Source organism: Antechinus flavipes, chromosome 1 (assembly GCF_016432865.1).
Source record: "Antechinus flavipes isolate AdamAnt ecotype Samford, QLD, Australia chromosome 1, AdamAnt_v2, whole genome shotgun sequence".
Classification (NCBI taxonomy): Eukaryota; Metazoa; Chordata; class Mammalia; order Dasyuromorphia; family Dasyuridae; genus Antechinus; species Antechinus flavipes.
In genome coordinates this window covers 435,897,508-435,919,489 of record NC_067398.1, presented here as the reverse complement: position 1 = coordinate 435,919,489, position 21,982 = coordinate 435,897,508, and positions in this window count along the sequence as shown.

Below are 21,982 nucleotides of genomic sequence, written 5' to 3'. Positions count from 1 at the left end.
TCATCCTGCTGGTCATTTCTTACAGAACAATAATATTCCATAACATTCATATACCACAATTTACCCAGCCATTCTCCAATTGATGGGCATCCATTCAATTTCCAGTTTCTAGCCACTACAAACAGGGCTGCCACAAACATTTTGGCACATACAGGTCCCTTTCCCTTCTTTAGTATTTCTTTGGGATATAAGCCCAAAAGTAACACTGCTGGATCAAAGGGTATGCACAGTTTGATAACTTTTGGGGCATAATTCCACATTGCTGTCAAGAATGGTTGGATTTGTTCACAACTCCACCATCAATACATCAGTGTCCCAGTTTTCCCATATCCCCTCCAACATTCATCATTATTTTTTCCTGTCATCTTAGACAATCTGACAGGTGTGTAGTGGTATCTTAGAGTTGTCTTAGTTTGCCTTTATCTGATCAATAGTGATTTGGAACACTCTTTCATATGAGTGGAAATAGTTTCAATTTCATCATCTGAAAATTGTCTGTTCATATCCTTTGATCATTTATCAATTGGAGAATGGCTTGATTTCTTATTAATTAGAGTCAATTCTCTATATATTTTGGAAATGAGGCCTTTATCAGAACCTTTAACTGTGAAGATGTTTTCCCAGTTAGTTGCTTCCCTTCTAATCTTGTATGCATTAGTGTTGGGAGCAGAAGGCCCCCGCTCAGGTGCCTTTCTCATGACCCCAGCCCAGGTGCCTTTTCTCCCCCTTGCTGCAACAGAGTCGCGCAGGTGGTCAAACAATTCTGAGAACTGCAACCGGGCAAAACGGTCTTGAGAATTAATCTTGAGTTGTCACCACACTATGTTCCTGCTCACTGGACCAGCTATATAGCCCATGTTCCCAGACCCAAGCCTAATAGCCCATGTTCTTTTCCCAGACACTACCCTACTTCTCTTTCCCATGCTTTTGCTATATAAGTTGTATCCTGAGAGCAATAAACTGAGACCTTGACAATAATCAGCTTGGTCTCCCTCCTCTTTCTCGCCCGTTTCTCTTTCAGGCTGGGTTCTCCTCGACCCCCCACGAATAACTAAGTCCCGCGGGACAGGACACATTAGTTTTGTTTGTACAAAGGCTTTTTAATTTGTTATAATCAAAATTTTCTATTTTGTGATCAGTAATGGTCTCTAGTTCACCTTTGGTCACAAATTTCTTTCTCCTCCACAAGTCTGAGAGATAAACAATCCTATGTTCCTCTAATTTATTTATAATCTTGTTCTTTATGCCTAAATCATGGACCCATTTTGATCTTATCTTGGTATATGGTGTTAAGTGTGGGTCCATGCCTAATTTCTGCCATACTAATTTCCTGTTATCCCAGCAGTTTTTTTTTTATCAAATAATGAATTCTTATCCCAAAATTTAGGATCTTTGGGTTTGTCAAACACTAGGTTGCCATAGTTGACTATTCTGTCTTGTGAACCTAATCTATTCCACTAATCAACTAATCTATTTCTTAGCCCATTCCAAATGGTTTTGGTGACTGCAGCTTTATAATAGAGTTTTAGATCAGGTACAGCTAGGCCACCTTCATTTGATTTTTTTTTCCCCATTAATTCCCATGAGTTTCTCGACCTTTTATTGTTCCATATGAATCTTGTTGTTATTTTTTCTAGATTATTAAAATATTTTCTTGGAAGTCTGATTGGAATAGCATTAAATAAATAGATTAATTTAGGAAGTATTGTCATCTTTATTATATTCGCTTGGCCTTTCTAACAGGACTTAATATTTTTCCAAGTATTTAAGTCTGACTTTATTTGTGTGGAAATTTTTTTTGTAATTTTGCTCACATAATTCCTGACTTTCCTTTGGTAGATAGATTCCCAAATATTTTATGCTGTCAACAGTTATTTTGAATGGAATTTCTCTTTGTATCTCTTGCTGTTGGATTTTGTTGGTTATGTATAAAAATGCTGAGGATTTACAGGGATTTATTTTGTATTCTGCTACTTTGCTTAAGTTGTGAATTATTTCTAATAGTTTTTTAGGAGAATCTCTGGGGTTCTCTAGGTATACCATCATATCATCCGCAAAGAGTGATAGTTTGGTTTCCTCATTGCCTACTCTAATTCCTTTAATCTCTTTCTCAGCTCTTATTGCAGAGGCTAGTGTTTCAAAACAATATTGAATAATAATGATGATAGTGGACAACCTTGCTTCACTCCAGAGCTTACTGGGAAAGGTTCCAATTTTCCCCCATTGCATATGATGCTTACAGATGGTTTTAAATATATGCTCTTGACTATTTTGAGGAAAAGTCCATTTATTCCTATACTCTCAAATGTTTTTATTAAGAATGGATGTTGGATTTTATCAAATGCTTTTTCTGCATCTATTGAGATGTTCATATGGTTTTTGTTTGGTTGGTTATTGATATAGTCAATTATGTTAATAATTTTCCTAATATTGAACCAGCCCTGCATTCCTTGTATAAATCCTACTTGGTCATACTGTATTAACCTGGGAATGATTTTCAGTAGTCTTTTTGCTAATATTTTATTTAAAATTTTAGCATCACACATCCAGCCATTCTGGAGAGCAATTTGGAACTATGCTCAAAAAGTTATCAAACTGTGCATACTCTTTGATCCAGCAGTGTTTCTACTGGGCTTATACCCCAAAGAGATACTAAAGAAGGGAAAGGGACCTGTATGTGCCAAAATGTTTGTGGCAGCCCTGTTTGTAGTGGCTAGAAGCTGGATAATGAAAGGATGTCCATCAATTGGAGAATGGTTGAGTAGATTTTGGTATATGAATGTTATGGAATATTATTGTTCTGTAAGGAATGACCAGCAGGATGAATACAGAGAGGACTGGTGAGACTTACATGAACTGATGCTAAGTGAAATAAGCAGAACCAGGAGATCATTATAGACCTCAACAACGATACTGTTTGAGGACGTATTCTGATGGAAACGGATTTCTTCAATAATGAGAGCTTTAATTGATCAAAGATGGACAGAAGCAGCTACACCCAGAGAAAGAACACTGGGAAATGAATATAAACTGCTTGCATTTTTGTTTTTCTTCCCGGGTTATTTATACCTTCTGAATTCAATTCTCCCTGTGCAACAAGAAAACTGTTCGGTTCTGCACACATATATTGTATCTAGGATATACTGTAACCCATTCAACATGTAAAGTACTGCTTGCCATCTGGGGGAAAGGGTGGAGGGAGGGAGGGTAAAAATCGGAACAGAAGTGAATGCAAGGGATAATGCTGTAAAAAATTACCCTGGCATGCATTCTATCAATAAAAAGTTATTAAAAAAATAAAATTTTAGCATCAATATTCATTAGGGAGATTGGTCTATAATTTTCTTTCTCTGTTTTCAGCCTATTTGGTTTAGGTATCACTACCATGTCTGTGTCATAAAAGGAGTTTGGTAGGACTCCTTCAATCCCTATTTTTTCAAATAGTTTATATAACATTGTTTTTAATTGTTCTTTAAATGTTTGATAGATTTCACATGTAAATCCATCTGGTCCTGGGGATTTTTTCTTAGGGAGTTGGTTAATAGCTTGTTCTATTTCTTTTTCTGAGATGGGACTGTTTAGGATATTTACTTCTTCCTCTGTTAGTTTGGGCAAGCTATATTTTTGAAGGTATTCTTCCATTTCATTTAAGTTGTTGAATTTATTGGCATAAAGTTGGGCAAAGTAACTCCTAATTATTGCTCTAATTTCCTCTTCGTTAGTCGCGAGTTCTTCCTCTTCATTTTTAAGACTAATAATTTGATTTTCCTTTTTCCTTGTTTTAATCAGATTTACTAAGGGTTTGTGTATTTTGTTGGTTTTTTCATAGAACCAATATTAGTTTTATTAATTAATTCAATAGATTTTTTTTAATTTTAATTTTATTGATCTCTCCTTTTATTTTTAGAATTTCAAGTTTAGTGTTTGACTGCGGGTTTTTAATTTGTTCCTTTTCTAGGATTTTTAGTTGCAAGCACAATTCATTGACCTTCTCTTTCTCTACGTTATGCAAGTAGGCCTCTAGAGATATTAAATTTCCCCTTATTACCATTTTGGCTGCATCCCATACATTTTGGTATGATGTCTCATTATTGTCGTTTTTCTTGGGTGAAGTTATTAATTATGTCTATGATTTGCTGTTTCACCCAATCTTTCTTTAGTATGAGATTATTTAGTTTCCAATTATTTTTTGGTCTACTTTCCCCTGGTTTTTTGAAAATATAATATTCATTGCACTATGGTCTGAAAAGGATGCATTTACTATTTCTGCCTTACTGCATTTGAGTTTGAGGTTTTTATGTACTAATATATGGTCAATTTTTGTATAGATTCCATGAACTGGTGAAAAGAAAGTGTATTCCTTTCTGTCTCCATTTTGTTTTCTCCAGAGATTTATCATATCTAACTTGTCTAATATTCTATTTATCTCTTTGACGTCTTTCTTATTTATTTTGTGGTTTGATTTATCTAATGCTAAGAGTGCAAGGTTGAGATCTCCCACTATTATAGTTTTGCTGTCTATTTATTCTTGCAGCTCTCTTAATTTCTCTTTTAAGAATTTAGATGCTATACCATTTGGTGCATATATGTTTAATATTGATATTGCTTCATTATCTATGCTACCCTTTAGCAAGATGTAGTGCCCTTCCTTATCTCTTTTAATTAGATCAATCTTTGCTTTTGCTTGATCTGAGATAAGGATGGCTTCCCCTGCTTTTTTGACTTCACCTGGAGCATAGTAGATTTTGCTCCAACCTTTTGCCTTTACTCTTCATGTATCTCCCTGCTTCAGGTGTGTTTCCTGTAAACAACTTATTGTAGAATTCTGACTTTTAATCCATTCTGCTAACTGCTTCCTCTTTATGGGGGAGTTTAACCAGTTCACATTTATAGTTAAAATTACTAATTCTTTATTACTTGACATCTGGCTAAGCTGTCTAGTCTGCTCATAAACGTTAATTGTCAACCTTTAGAACTATGACTTCAGCTCTTTACCAGTCACAACATATATACACACTCATGTGTCTACCTGGTCTGAAAAAAAAATCCAGAATTATTAACTCTCCAGGAGAGTAAAAGTTGTATTAGAAAAGGCAGCAGGAGGGGGTACTAGGAATCACCAACTGAAAGTAGTATCTATGTACCTTGGATGCTGCTATCTTAGGAAGACCAAGGGACAACTCTTCTTTCTCCCTTACCTTCCTTCCCAGTATTAAGCTTGTGAGCACCACTTGCTTCTCACAGCCTTCCCTTTTTAGTATCCCTCCTCCCACCTTAGAGTTTCTCCCCCTATCTTACTCCTTTCCCTCACAGTTTCTGTATCCCCTTCTGCTTAGCTTATTCCTTCCTTTTTCACTTTTCCCTTCTCACTTTTCAATGAGGTAGCAGAAGTTTCACCATAAATTGAATGTCTAAAATTTTTCTCTTAAAGCCAATTCTGATGGCAGTAAAATACCCACTATATTCACCCCCCTTCCATGCTTTCTCTCAGATATAATAGGTTTCCTTTGCCTCTTCATGACATGTATCCTTTTTGTGGTACAATGCCTTTTCCACCTCTAGTTTCTAGAACAAGCTATACATGCATTTTTTTATACTTCTTTATAGCAGAAAGATAGTTCCCAAGATTTCTTTATACCTTTTAAGGTTTCTCTTGAGTTCTATATTTGTAGATCAAACTTTTTGTTAAGTTCTGGCTTTTTCATCAAAAATAGGTGACATTCACTTATTTTGTTGAATGACCATTTTCTTCCCTCGAAAAAGATGTTCATTCTGGCTGGTTAAGTTATTTTTGGTTGCATACCGAGTTCCTTAGCCTTTCAGAATATCATATTCCAGGCCCTTCAATCTTTTAATGTGGATGCTGCTAGATCCTGGGCTATCCTTATTGTGGCTCCTCTATATTTGAATTGGGGTTTTTCTAGGCTCTTGAAGTATTTTTTCCTTTGTCTGAGGGTTCTGGCATTTGGCCACTATATTTCTTGGTGCTTTGATTTTAGGATCCCTTTCAGTAGGTGATTGATGAATTCTTTCAATGTCTATTTTACCCTCTGTTTCTATGACTTCTGGGCAGTTCTCTTTGATAATTTCCTGGAAAATAGTGTCCAGGCTCTTTTTTTCATCATATTTTTCTGGGATTCCAATAATTCTCAGATTGTCTCTCATGGATCTGTTTTCCAGGTTTGTTGTTTTCCCAAGAATGTATTTCACATTCTTTTCCATTGTTTGATTTTTTTGGTTTTGCTTGACTGATTGTTGTTGTCTCCTTGAGTCATTCCATTCCATTTGTTTGATTCTGATTTTTAATGAAGTATTTTCTTCACTCACTTTTTTTATATCTTTTTATGATTGTCCAATTGAGTTGTTTTGTTCTATTGAACTTCCAGCCAAGACGGCGGAGAGGAGGCACACAGCTGTGAAAGCTCTGCATTTTCTCACAGAATCCATTTCATTAAAGGCCTCTGAATTAATGCTTGACTGAAAAAAAAAAAAAAAAAACAAAACACAATTATTTGCCAAGAGAAGATACCCTTGAAATTGGCCAGGAAAGGTCTGTTTTTGCTCTAGGGCAGGGACGGTTTTAGATCAGGTACAGGCTGAGGGCAGGCAATGGCACAGCAGCAGCTTACAGCTGAGCAGACCAGAACGAGGTGGGGTGTGATCTCAGTCGTCTCCGTGTGGAGAGCTTTGCTACAGGATTGGATACTTTGCCCAAGCAGCAAGCCAAGAGACAAGCAGAGAAGCTAAAAACACCTGGGGGGGGTGAATAATACAACCCCAAACAGCTGGAGTCTCTTGGGACCTGACCACCCTTCTCCCACAGTGTTTCAGCACACTCTCAGAGTCTCAGAGCACAGGCGCAGCACAGCCATCGCTGTCCTGCTTGTGCTTCGCTGCTGCCGCCCACAGTCTATAGAGGAAGCTCAATAACACCACCCAGCCCCTCCCCCCAAAAAAGCAGATTCATTTTTTTTTCTTTTCTTTTCTTTGATAGTTTGTCTTTGATTCTTCTCTGACAAAATGAACAAAAAATTGAAAAGGACCTTAACCATTGACAGCTTCTATATGGTTAGAGAGCCCACTCTAAACCCTGAGGAGACTAAAAAGAGACTGTCTCCAGGTGAATCCCCAAAGGAGGAGATCATCTATTCCTCAGCACAGATGAATCTCATAGAAGAAATTAAAAAAGGCTCTAACAAGAGAGGAGAAGAAAAATGGGAAAAGGAGAGGGAGGCTTTGCAAGAGAGTCTGGAGAAATCATCCCACTCATTTAAAGACAGAGTGGATAAAGAAATCAAATCCTTGAAGAATAGGATTAGTGTACTGGAAACAGAAAATAGCTCTCTAAAAAATAAAATTAGTGAAATGGAAAAAAAAATTCCATAGAACAAAAGAACTCAATTGGACAATTAGAAAAAGAAATTTAAAAAAGTGAGTAAAGAAAATACTTCATTGAAAATCAGAATTGAACAAATGGAATTGAATGACTCGAGGAGACAAGAAGAATCAGTCAAGCAAATCCAAAAAAATTAAACAATGGAAAAGAATGTGAAGCACCTTCTTGGGAAAACAACAGACCTGGAAAACAGATCCAGGAGAGACAATCTGAGAATTGTTGGACTCCCAGAAAAGCATGATGAAAAAAAGAGCCTGGACACTATTTTCCAGGAAATTATCAAAGAGAACTGCCCAGAAGTCATAGAAACAGAGGGTAAAATAGACATTGAAAGAATTCATCAATCACCTACTGAAAGGGATCCTAAAATCAAAACACCAAGAAATATAGTGGCCAAATGCCAGAACCCTCAGACAAAGGAAAAAATACTGCGAGCGGCTAGAAAAACCCAATTCAAGTATCAAGGAGTCACAATAAGGATCACCCAGGATCTGGCAGCATCCACATTAAAAGATCGAAGGGCCTGGAATATGATATTCCGAAAGGCTAAGGAACTTGGTATGCAACCAAAAATAACTTACCCAGCTAGAATGAGCATCTTTTTCCAGGGAAGAAGATGGACATTCAAAGAAATAAACAAATTTCACCTATTTTTGATGAAAAAGCCAGAACTTAACAAAAAGTTTGATCTACAAATATAGAACTCAAAATCTAAAAAGGTAAAGATTAATCTTTCTGCTCTAAAGGTGTATAAAGAATACATGTATACCTTGTTCTAGAAACTAGATGTGGAAAGGACATTGTACCAGAAAAAGGGTAAAGTGGGGGTACTACATCTCATGAAGAGGCAAAGGAAACCTATTATTTCTGAGAGAAAGAATGGAGGGGGATGAACATGGTGTGTATCTTACTGCCTTCAGAATTGGCTTTAAGAGAAAAAAATTAGACATATTCAATTTATGGTGAAACTTCTCCCACCTCATTGAAAAATGAGAAGGGAAAAGTGAAAAGGGAAGGAATAAGGTAAGTGGAAGGGAATATGGAAACTTGGAGGGAAAGGGGAAAGATAGGGGGAGGAAATCTAAGGTGGGGGGAGAGATACTAAAAAGGGAGGGGTGTGAGAAGCAAGTGGTGCTCACAAGCTTAATACTAGGAAGGAGGTTAAGGGGGAAAGAAGGGAGAAAAGCATAAACAGGGGTTAACAAGTAATACAGAATTGGTCATTTTAACCATAAATGTGAACGGGGTAAACTCCCCCATAATGAGGAAGCAGTTAGCAGAATGGATTAAAAGCCAGAATCCTACAATATGTTGTTTACAGGAAACACACCCGAAGCAGAGAGATACATGCCGGTTAAAGGTAAAAGGATGCACCAAAATCTACTATGCTTCAGGTGAAGTCAAAAAAGCAGGGGTAGCCATCCTGATCTCAGATCAAGCTAAAGCAAAAATTGATCTAATCAAAAGAGATAAGAAAGGGCACTATATCTTGCTAAAGGGTAGAATGAATAATGAAGAAGTATCTATATTAAATATATATGCACCAAGTAGTGTAGCATCTAAATTCTTAAAAGAGAAATTAAGAGAGCTGCAAAAAGAAATAGACAGTAAAACTATAATAGTGGGAGATCTCAAACTTGCACTCTCAGAATTAGATAAATCAAACCACAAAATAAATAAGAAAGAAGTCAAAGAGGTAAATAGAATACTAGAAAAATTAGATATGATAGATCTCTGGAGAAAATGTAATGAAGAGAGAAAGGAGTACACTTTCTTTTCAGCAGTTCATGGAACCTATACAAAAATTGACCATATATTAGGACATAAAAACCTCAAACTCAAAGGCAGTAAGGCAGAAATAGTAAATGCATCCTTTTCAGACCACAATGCAATGAAAATTACATTCAACAAAAATCCAGGAGAAAGTAGACCAAAAAATAATTGGAAACTAAATAATCTCATACTAAAGAATGATTGGGTGAAACAGCAAATCATAGACATAATTAATAACTTCACCCAAGAAAACGATAATAATGAGACATCATACCAAAATGTATGGGATGTAGCCAGAATGGTAATAAGGGGAAATTTCATATCTTTAGAGGCCTACTTGCATAAAATAGAGAACGTCAATGAATTGGGCTTGCAACCAAGCCCAATTTTTGCAAACAAAAATGCTACAAAAGGAACAAATTGAAAACCCCCAGTCAAACACTAAACTTGAAATTCTCAAAATAAAAGGAGAGATCAATAAAATTGAAAGTAAAAAAAAAAAAAAAAAACTATTGAATTAATTAATAAAACTAAAATTGGTTCTATGAAAAAACCAACAAAATAGACAAATCCTTAGTAAATCTGATTAAAAAAAGGAAAGAGGAAAATCAAATTGTTAGTCTTAAAAATGAAAAGGGAGAACTCTCCACTAACAAAGAGGAAATTAGAGCAATAATTAGGAGTTACTTTGCTCAACTTTATGCCAATAAATTCGACAACTTAAATGAAATAGAAGAATACCTCCAAAAATATAGCTTGCCCAAACTAACAGAGGAAAAAGTAAATATCCTAAACAGTCCCATCTCAGAAAAAGAAATAGAACAAACTATCAACCAATTCCATAAGAAAAAATCCCCAGGACCAGATGGATTTACATGTGAATTCTATCAAACATTTAAAGTACAATTAACTCCAATTCTAAATAAACTATTTGAAAAAATAGGGATTCAAGGAGTCCTACCAAACTCCTTTTATGACACAGACATGGTACTAATAACTAAACCAGGTAGGTTGAAAACAGAGAAAGAAAATTATAGACCAATCTCTCTAATGAATATTGATGCTAAAATCTTAAATAAAATATTAGCAAAAAGACTACAGAAAATCATCCCCAGGATAATATACTATGACCAAGTAGGATTTATACCTTTTTGGTAAAGGCAAAAGGTTTTCAATATTAGGAAAACTATTAGCATAATTGACTATATCAATAACCAAAAAAAAAAATATGATCATCTCAATAGATGCAGAAAAAAGCAATTCATAAAATCCAACATCCATTCCTAATAAAAACACTTGAGAGCATAGGAATAAATAGAATTTTCCTTAAAATAGTCAGAAGCATATATTTAAAACCATCAGTAAGCATCATATACAATGGGGGAAAACTGGAACCTTTCCCAGTAAGATCTGGAGTGAAGCAAGGTTGTCCACTATCATCATTATTATATAATATTGTTTTGAAACACTAGCCTCTGCAATAAGAGCCGAGAAAGAGATTAAAGGAATTAGAGTAGGCAATGAGGAAACCAAACCATCACTCTTTGCAGATGATATGATGGTATACCTAGAGAACCCCAGAGATTCTACTAAAAAGCTAGTAGAAATAGTTCATAATTTTAGCAAAGTAGCAGGATACAAAACAAATTCCCATAAACCCTCAGTATTTTTATACATCACCAACAAAATCCAACAGCAAGAGAAATTCCATTCCAAATAACTGTTGATAGCATAAAATATGTGGGAATCTATCTACCAAAGGAAAGTCAGGAATTATATGAGCAAAATTCCAAAAATGTTTCCACACAAATAAAGTCAGACTTAAATAATTGGTAAAATATTAAGTGCTCTTGGATAGGCCCAATGAATATAATAAAGATGACAATACTCCCTAAACTAATCTATTTATTTAGTGCTATACCAATCAGACTTCCAAGAAAATATTTTAATAATCTAGAAAAAATGACAACAAAATTCATATGGAACAATAAAAAGTTGAGAATCTCAATGGAATTAATGGGAAAAAAAATCAAATGACGGTGGCCTAGCTATACCTGATCTAAAATTATATTATAAAGCAGCAGTCACCAAAACTATTTGGTATTGGCTAAGAAATAGATTAGTTGATCAGTGGAAAAGGTTAAGTTCACAAGACAGAACAGTCAACTATAGCAATCTAGTGTTTGACAAATCCAAAGATCCTAACTTTTGGGATAAGAATTCATTATTCTGTGGCCAGTGTTAGAGTTCAAATGTTGGAGTTTGTTCTTCTCAGGGCACAGCCGATTTAGAGGCTTAGAGCCCTTCGGATGTCTCCAAATCCAAAGGTTCTGTCCTTCAGCCTCTGCCTCTGCTTTCTTCTGCCTCCAACAGAGATGGAAGATCTCTCTTATCTCCTTCTGGGGAGCCCAGCACCAACTTGCCGCGGAGAGAGGGCTTCTGGTGTAGCTCCACTGAAATCCCAAAAGTGTTCTCTGCAGCAGAGTCGTTTCTCTCGAGTCTAGCGCGATCAGCCAGCCAAGAGGAAAAAATGTAATCTGGAATGGCTGTCTCGCCTTATATGTGAACCTTCTGAGAGAATGGGATTATGGGTTTTCTCCCATAGTGCTCTCTGGCCCAAAGAGCTTTAAGGTGTGGACTTTGAGTAAAGGTGGGAACACAAGCCTTGTCTTGATTAGTTCTACTTAGTACCTTGTTTCAGGTTCTGGCCAAAACAATTTCTTGTAAGATTAGATCAACTCTAATTACTTAGCAGTTAGTAAGGATTCCAACATCTCCCCCTTTCTTTTGTTTTAAAACATAGGGGTTTCTGAGGGGGTACACATAAATCCATCAATATGGGCCAGAACTTTGTAACAGATATACATGGTATACATAAATCCATCAATATGGGAGGCATTATACATAATTTACATGAGCACATAGCAATATAACACAGGCTAGTAGTAATGTAACAAATAACAAGAATCAATCTGAAAATTTACACATGTCCATAAGTCCTAGAAACAGTCCAATAGGATTCCATTGTCCATTAGTTCATGTGCCAGGAATCTAATAATTCTTATGAGCACAATCAGCAACAGAACCACCCGATATTTCTTGGGTCTTCTCCTTTGTTTCAAGGGTCTGCTCCATCTTTCTGCGATGGACAAGGCGAATGCGGCTCGTAGGCACCCATTCTCCACCTGTAGAGATGCAAGCAAATCCTCTCCCCCAAGCAGTTAGTCTATCTGGTCCCTTCCATTCACCACTTTCTGGGTCTCTCCACATCACCTGGCGATTATCTAAAGATAGTGGAGCTGCTCGCACTGGACACTGCTCTTCTGGTGGGTTATAAAACCTGTCTCTTGGAGCCAGTGCATCTTTATCAAAGATTAAAAAATTAATGGTATAGAGAACTAAATTTAGAAGTTCTCTAGGGTTACCCGTGGCTCCTCCTTTCTTTTGTTTTTGGAGGAGTGTCTTAATGTCTCTGTTTCTTCTTTCTACTATTGCTTGACCTTGAGGATTGAAGGGTATGCCAGTAGTGTGTAGAATCTTATACTGTGCACAAAAGTGTTCAAAATGTTTGGAGGTATGGAGAATCTTTACCTAGGATCTGTCCCATTTCAGCCAAAAAAGGTTGTACTCACTCAGTTCCTGGTCACTGGAGACTTCTTCAGTGAAAGTAGGGTTCTTGGCCCCACGTTGGGCGCCAAATGTTAGAGTTCAAATGTTGGAGTTTGTTCTTCTCAGGGCACAGCCGGTTTAGAGGCTTAGAGCCCTTCGGATGTCTCCAAATCCAAAGGTTCTGTCCTTCAGCCTCTGCCTCTGCTTTCTTCTGCCTCCAACAGAGATGGAAGATCTCTCTTATCTCCTTCTGGGGAGCCCAGCACCAACTTGCCGCGGAGAGAGGGCTTCTGGCGTAGCTCCACTGAAATCCCAAAAGTGTTCTCTGCAGCAGAGTCGTTTCTCTCGAGTCTAGCGCGATCAGCCAGCCAAGAGGAAAAAATGTAATCTGGAATGGCTGTCTCGCCTTATATGTGAACCTTCTGAGAGAATGGGATTATGGGTTTTCTCCCATAGAGCTTTAAGGTGTGGACTTTGAGTAAAGGTGGGAACACAAGCCTTGTCTTGATTAGTTCTACTTAGTACCTTGTTTCAGGTTCTGGCCAAAACAACTTCTTGTAAGATTAGATCAACTCTAATTACTTAGCAGTTAGTAAGGATTCCAACAGGCCAGGTCCAGAAAGATTAGCGTTTTTGGGTTATTTTAGCCTCTCTACTGATGTACTGGTTTGCTGCCAGAGCAGAGCAACTGACACTATGATAATGTTCTCCCTGCAATTTTTCTGCTGGCAATGACCATACTCTACCCCCCTCCCATCTGCTCAGCATGAGCTGTTCTTTGTGCTCTCACTGCCTATCTACCTGAGTCTGTGTCTGGCCTAGCCTCATTCCATCCTTGGAGCCTTTTTGCTTATCCTGACTCTAGTTGTTTTTGAGGCTTTCAGGGAGTTAGCCCAGACTTCACATGAACCCATTGTGTGAACCAAGGACCCTAATTTCACTGAAGAAGTCCCAGGTGACCAGGAAATAGAGTGAGCATTTTAATAGACAAACAGGGAACTTACTTTGTTAAAGGCTAATCTAGTAACCTTTTCTTTTTTTTTAATTTTTAATATTACTTTTTATTTACAAGACATATGCATGGGTAATTTTTCAGCTTTGACAATCGCAAAACCTTTTGTTCCAATTTTTCCCCTCCTCCCCACCCTCTTCCCCATATGGCAGGTTGAGCAATACATGTTAAATATGTTAATGTATAAGTTAAATACAATATATGTATAAATGCCCATACAGTTATTTTGCTGTACAAAAATAATCATACTTTGAAATTGTGTACAATTAACTTGTGGAGGAAATCAAAAATGCAGGTGGACAAAAATAGAGGGATTGGGAATTCTATATAGTGGTTCATGCTAATTTCCCACAGTTCTTTTGCTGGGTGTAGTTGGTTCAATTCATTACAGCTCTATTGGAACTGATTTGGCTCATCTCATTGCTGAAGATGACCAAGTCCATCAGAATTGGTCATCATATAGTATTGTTGTTGAAGTATATTATGATCTCCTGGCCCTGCTCATTTCAAGGAACATCAGTTCATGTAAGTCTCTTCAGGTTTTTCTGAAATAATCCTGTTGGTCATTTCTTACCGAACAATAATATTCCATAATATTAATATACCACAATTTATTCAGCCATTCTCCAATTGGTGGGCATCTACTCAGTTTCCAATTTCTGGCCACTAAAAAGAGGGCTGTCACAAACATTTATGCATATACAGATCCCTTTCCCTTCTTTATGATCTCTTTGGGACATAAGCCCCTCAAAGGGTATGCACAGTTTAATAACTTTTTGAGAGTAGTTTCAAATAGCTCTCCGGAATAGCTAGATGTATTCACAATTCCACCAACAATGTATCAGTGTCCCAGTTTTTCCACATCCCCTGCAACATTCCACATTATTTTTCCCTTTCATTCTAGCCAATCTGATAGATATATAGTAGTATCTCAGAGTTGTCTTAATTTGCATTTCTCCGATTAATAATGACTTGGAGCATCTTTTCATATGGCTAGAAATAGTTTCAATTTCTTCATCTGAGAATTGTCTGTTCATATCCTTTGACCATTTATCAACTGGAGAATAGCTTGATTTCTTATAAATTAGAGTCAATTCTCTGTATATTTGGAAAGAAGGTCTTTATCAGATCCTTTGACTGCAAAAATGTTTTCCCAGTTTATTGCTTCCCTTCTAATCTTGTCTGCATCAGTTTTGTTTATACAAAAACTTTTCAATTTGATATAATCAAAATTTTCTATTTTCTGATCAATAATGATCTCTAGTTCTTCTTTGGTCATAAATTCCTTCCTTTTCCACATGTCTGAGAGAAGAACTATTCTATATTCTTCTAATTTATTTATAATTTCATTCTTTATGTCTAGGTTATGAACCCATTTTGACTTTATCTTGGTGTACAGTGTTTAGTGTGGGTCAATGCCTAGTTTCTGCCATACTAGTTTCCAATTTTCCCAGCAGTTTTTGTCAGTGAATTCTTATCCCAAAAGCTGGGGGTTTTGGGTTTGTCAAACACTAGATTATTAAAGTTATTGACTGTTTTGTCCTTTGAACCTAACCTATTCCACTGATCAATTAGTCTATTTCATAGTCAATTCCAAATGGATTTTGAAACTGCTACTTTATAATATGATTTTAGGTCTGGTACAGCTAGGCCACCTTTATTCATTTTTATTTTCTTATTTGTTCCTTTGAAATTCTTGACCTTTTGTTTTTTGATATGAACTTTGTTGTTATTTTTCTAGGTAATTAAAATAGTTTTAGGGGAGTCTGGTATGAAGCTAAATAAATAGATTAGTTCAGGTAGTATTGTCATCTTTATTATATTTGCTTGTCCTATCCAAGAGGATTTAATATTTTTCCAATTAGTTAGATCTGACTTTATTTGTGTGGAAACTGTTTTATAATTTTGCTCATAAAGTTTCTGATTTTCCCTTGGCAGATAGATTTCTAAATATTTTATACTATCAGTAGTTACTTTAAATGTACTTCCTTTTTGTAATTCTAACCCTTGGATTTTGTTGGTGGTATATAAGAATGCTGATGACTAATGTGGGTTCATTTTGTATCCTACAACTTGGTTAAAGGTATGTATTATTTCTAATAGCTTTTTAGAAAAATCTCTGGGTTTCTCTAAGTCTACCATCATATCATCAGCAAAGAGTGATAATTTGGTTTCTTCATTACCTACTCTAATTCTTGCAATCTCCTTTTTATCTCTTCTTGCTAAAGCTAGCAATTCTAATACAATATTGAATAATAATGGTGATAGTGAGCAAACTTGTTTCACTCCTGATTTTATCGGGAATGGTTCTAAACTAGTAACCTTTTCTAACTGAAATGGGGCAGATACTAGGAAAAGATTCTCCCCCTCCCCTAACTCCACTCCCACACTCATCCCAAGGGAGCTCTATAGAAAGCATACTTAGGTTGATCAAGAGACAAGATTTGCTTGTAACTTGGGAGCAGATTGGTGGACTCTTGGATACATTAGAATGCATATCTCCTTAGTTCTTCAAGGAAGAAGAAATAGAGGCAGATAATTGGAAACTAATAAGAGGACAACTATGTGAATATTACAATGATAAAGGTCTTGATTCAATTTCTAAGGAAACATTTTATATATATGTAACATAATACAATTTGCCTTAAAGTATCTCACAACTTATAGAATAAAGGAAAGTTTTAAGAACAACCAGATGAGGAAGCTTCAGGAAAAAGAGGAAGGCAAAGGACAGATTAATGCCAGAGGGCATGAGGACTTAAATGAATTTGAAGCATGTGGTGATTGTCACTCTCACAGCCCTGCTTCAACTCTGCCTACACCATAGCATGTCCTTGACAGCTCCTCTCCCTCCCCACCCCTCCATCAACTTCACTTTCTGGTATGGAGGGAGGAGGAATAGTGGGAAGGGCAGTGATATCACCAGCACCTCATCCCCAGCAATCACCCCCTGCTATGACTAGATTGCAAATGACACTAATTAAAGACACAGAAAAAGGGCAGAATACAGCTGATTTGAGAATGGAAATGTATCCTGTGTTTCAACAGTTTAACTCTTCAAGTCAAGAAAGTAGAAGATATACTCCTTTTGATCTAGAAATCCTCAAAGATCTAAAAAAGGCTTGTACTCTTTATGCAGCTACATCATCTTATCTAAAGATGTTATTATAGAATTTGCTTTATGAAGTCTTAATTCCTAATGACTGGAAATATATAGCAAGGACGTGTTTAGAACATGCACAAAACTTGTTGTGGCTTTCTGAATATAGTGAGCTCTGTAGGATACAAGCCCAATGAAATAGTCAAAGTGGAGTTAATACTCCAATCACCTATGACCAACCAACAGGTGTAGCTTCTTATACAGACATTTCAATACAGATTAATTGCCCCATAGCAGCATATGAGCAATTTGCTTCTGCTGCTATCAAAGCATGGGATTGTATCCCAAGTAAACAGGACAAAGGAAGGGTCTTCACGAAAATAGCACAAAGGCCAAATGAACCCTTTGCTATTTTTGTGGGATGTTTGCAGACAGCTGTCATACGAACTAATGGTGAAAATGCAATAACAGACATTATAATAAGGCAACTTGCTAAAGAAAATGCTAATGGGGTTTGTAGAAGAATTATACTAGAACTACGCAAGGATGCTCTTTTAGAGGAGATCATAAGACTGTGCCACATTGGGCACAAATACCTTTTATAGCCAGGCTATGATACAGACTTCCCAAGATCCAAACATGGGAAGACAGGGTTCCTTTTGGCAAAGGACTTCGAGAGAGACATGTCAATGCATTCAATGTGGTAAAGTAGGGTATCTGAAAGCTCAATGTTGGCATAGAGACAGAGTGAGAAAACAGGGTGGGAGAACAAGACCCAAAATCCCCTGTACAAAATGCAACAGAAGCTTCCATTGGGCCTCAGAATGTAGACTGATTCAGGGAAATGGGATGAGGGGCCCAGTCCCAGGGCCCAAAACAAACAAACAAAAAAATACTTGGGGCATGATGGCAGCCAATTCTACATCCAGAGAGCCTTTAGAAGTTCAATCCCCAGACATAATCAATCAGCTAGGGAGCATCTGAAAGCAGAAAGGGATTACTATTGGGAAGAATAGAATTGTATGCAGCTGGAACAACTGAGATAACCCCTGGAGAGGTGAAATCTGTTCCTCTCCAGCTTATGGATCCCTTGCCTTCAGGCACATTAGACTTGACCATTTCACCTCCTGAGAGTACTTACAAAACAGTGTTCATCCATACACTGATGTGGGAAACTGGGGAATGTGTAGATAATGTCCCCCTCACTAATACAGGTAGACAATGTGTAATTTATCAACCAGGAAAAGTAGTAGCATCAGGTTTACTGATACAGACTCCTAATAGGCAATCTGGTAATAGTTTCCCAGATTCTAATTCCAAGCAACAAAATCCAGGAATATTCTAGACAGCAGCTGTGACAGCTGACCAACCTATGCTCACTATCTATATAAATGGCACACCAGTAGAAGAATTGGTAGACACTGGTGCATATCATACAGTCATTAGAGGTGCCAACTGGCCCAGTCACTGGCCAAAGATTAAGGCAGACACCTACATATCTGCCATAGGAGGATCAATAGCAGCTGAAGTTTGTGGTATCCCTTTGAGATGGATCTTTGAAGAAGAAACAGGAGTTTTTACTTCTTTTATAGTTAAAAAAATCCCCATCAATCTGTGGGGAAAAGACATTTTACAACAATTAGGATTAAAAATGAGTACTTCGTTTTTTTAGGCAGGGCTGCTGTTGAAGGCCAGCCAACATTCTCACCTGTTCCTATCCAATTGAAAACTGATACTTCAGTGTTAATAGAAAAGCAGCCCTTAGCTAGCAATAAAATTCAGGCCTTATTAGATATAGTACAGGAGCAACTTGACCAAGGACACTTACAAACGTTTTTAAGTCCTTGGAATTCCCTCGTATTTATTGTAAGAAAGAAATCTGGAAAATGGAAGATGTTTACTGATTTAAGAAAAGTAAATGAACAGATCGAAACTATGTGAACTCTTCAGTCTGGGCTTCCATCTCCTACTCAATTGCCTAGAGAACAACCTCTTTGGGTTATAGACATTAAAGATGGTTTCTATTCTATCCCTCTAGATAAGGAGAATAAAAAAAAAAAATTGCCTTCTCATTACTCAGCGTTAACTTAGCTGAACCTTATAAGGGATATGAATGGACAGCTGGGAATGAAAAACAGCCTTACTATGTGTCAAATATATGTTGCTGTTGCTCTTACTCTAGTAAGAAAAGCATTTCCAAAAATAATGTTATTACATTACATGGATGATATATTGGGACATGAACCTCAGGAACAATTGTTAGAAGCATGTCTACAAAAGACCATTGAAACACTAAGATACTACAAATTATACATAGCTGAAGAGAAAATTCAAAGACATGCTCCTTTTCAATATTTAGGATATGAAGTATACCCTAAGGTGCTTACAGTACAAAAACTTTCCTTAAGAACAGAGAAGCTAAACACCTTAAATGACTTTCAGAAATTGAGAGGAGATACCCAACGGATGCATCCAGTGTTAGGCTTGACTGCCTATCAGTTGCAACCATTATATGACATTTTAAGGGGATACAGTGCTTTGAACTCACCACACCAACTTACAAAATAAGCTAAAGAGGCTTTGAGAGAAGTTGAACTGGCTTTATTCAACGTGGTTGAAGAGTCACTCAAAAACCTTTGGAGATAACAGTTTTTGCTACACAAGAGGCACCCACAGCACCCACTTCATCAAGGAGACAGTATGATAGAGTGGGTGAACCTTCCAGCACAACCAGAACAAAGCCTTACTCCTTACCCAGTGCTTGTGGCTAGAATTTGATTAAAGATCATTAAGTGAGCAGTACAATTATCTGGGATAAAACCTGACAAGATATACACATTTTATACTAATGTACAAATTAATGTATGTTGTGAAGCCATCCTAGAGTGGCAAATTTTATTAGCCATGGCTCCAAATTTTACACACAGGTCTCCATTACGGTAACCAGACTATTACATAATTGGTGATGGATTCTTGAAGAAAAGGTTTCCAAAGTTCCTCTTAAAGGACCACCTATCTTTACAGATGCATCCAAACATAATATTTTTGCTGTATACTCTTGTGACTTAACTATAAAGAGGGTAGTCAGAACTTCTTTTCAGTCCACTCGGCAGAATGAATGGCATGCAATCATTCTAGCTCTTACTTATTATGCAGGAGATATAAATATAATATCTTATTCGGCCTATTCAGTAGGTGTGGTACAAAGAATTGCCACAGCCCAAATAAAATTTGCATCCTCTAATACATATCAGCTCTTTAAGAAACTTTAAGAGCAAGTGAGAAAGCATCCAGGTAAGATTTATATTTTGCATGTCCACTCTCATAGTGGACTTCCATGCCCTATTTTTGTTGGAAATTCAAAGGCAGATAGCTTTCTAACCATGTTGGCCAATACTCCTTTATTTCAGGTAGCCCAAGAATCTCATTCTAAGTATCAACAGGCTGCTCAAGCTTTATGTTTACAATTTGGAATAACAAGAGAGGAAGCTAGGAGCATAGTAAAAGCCTGTACAGCTTGCCTTCCTTTCCATGTTTCTATGCTCCCTCAAGGGAAGAACCCTTGTGTTTTGAGACCCAATGGAATTTGGCAAATGGATGTGACCCATTATAATTCTTTTGGTAATTTTGTATCCACATTGTGGTAGACACTTTTTCAGGATTTACTTTTGCAATACCAGCAGCAAAAGAGACAGCACAAGTGGTCACTGAATTCCTTATATAGTCATTTGCAATTATGGGTGTGCCACAAGAAATAAAAACAAATAATGGACCTGCATTTACTTCTAAACATTTTGCACATTTTTGTGCATAGTGTAAGATTTTATACACCACTGACATACCCTTTAATCCTCAAGGACAGGCAATAGTAGAAAGAAGAAACAGAGACATTAAGATGCTCCTCCAAAAATAAAAGAAAGAGGGAGCCACAGGTAATCCTAGAGAGCTTCTAAATTTAGCTCTTTATACTATTAACTTCTTGAATTTTGACAAAGATTCACTGGCTCTGGCAGACAGGTTTTATAACCCACTGGAAGGGCAGTATATAGTGCGAGCCACTCCACTATCTTTAGATAATCGTCAGGTGATGCAGAGAGATCCAGAAAGTGGTGAATGAAAGGGACCAGATAGGTTAACTGCTTAGGGGAGAGGGTTTGCTTATATCTCTATAGGGTGAGAAGGAATCAAATGGGTGCCAACAAGCCGTATTCTCCTTGTCCATTGGAGAGAGACTGAGCAGATCCTTGAAATGAAGAAGAAGATCCAAGAAATATTGGGTGATGGAATCACTGATTGTGCCCACCACTGAGAGAGTATGGCAGTTATGGCAAATGACTCGTGGATATCAAAAATTGTTAGATTTCATATCCTTCTGGAATCATTGGAATCCCTGAGACATGAAAAGATTGGTGTAAGACTTCAAAACCCTCAGGAATCATTGGATTCTCTGAGAAATGATAAGACTGCAGCAAACTTCAGAACCTGCAGGAATTGTTGGATTCCCTAATACATAAAAAGACTATTGCAGGACTTCAAAAACTTGCAGGTATCATTGCATTCCCTGACATGTGAAGCAATGGACAATAGATTGGTTTTTGACTGTTTCTTGGCTGTTGAAGGAGGTGTATGTGGGATTGTTATTTACTTACCCTCCTTCTAGGACTTCTGGAAATCTTTTACAACACCATGTTGATTTATATCGTTTGTTATACCACAACTTGCATGTACAATTCATGTTTGTTACACCACATTGAGCCTGCACTGGCTATGGGGAGAGTCATCACTAATAGCCTCTGTATTATTGCTATGTGCTTGTGTAATAGCTCCCATGCTTATGGGTTGGTGCATACCAGTTTCTAGTAAAATGCTTCAGTCCAGAAACCCGCTAACAATATCTGGCTTGACTCCACACTTGGTATTTTTCATCTCTCTTCCTGAGAAGTCAGGAAGGGCGTGATCACCTCCTTTTTGGGTTCTCACCTCCCTGAGAAATCAGGGATGGTGTGAACACATGTGTTCTAAAACAAAAGAAAGCAGGAGATGTAAAGGGATGAAACTCTTAAAAGGTGTGCTTGAATCAGACAACTGAACA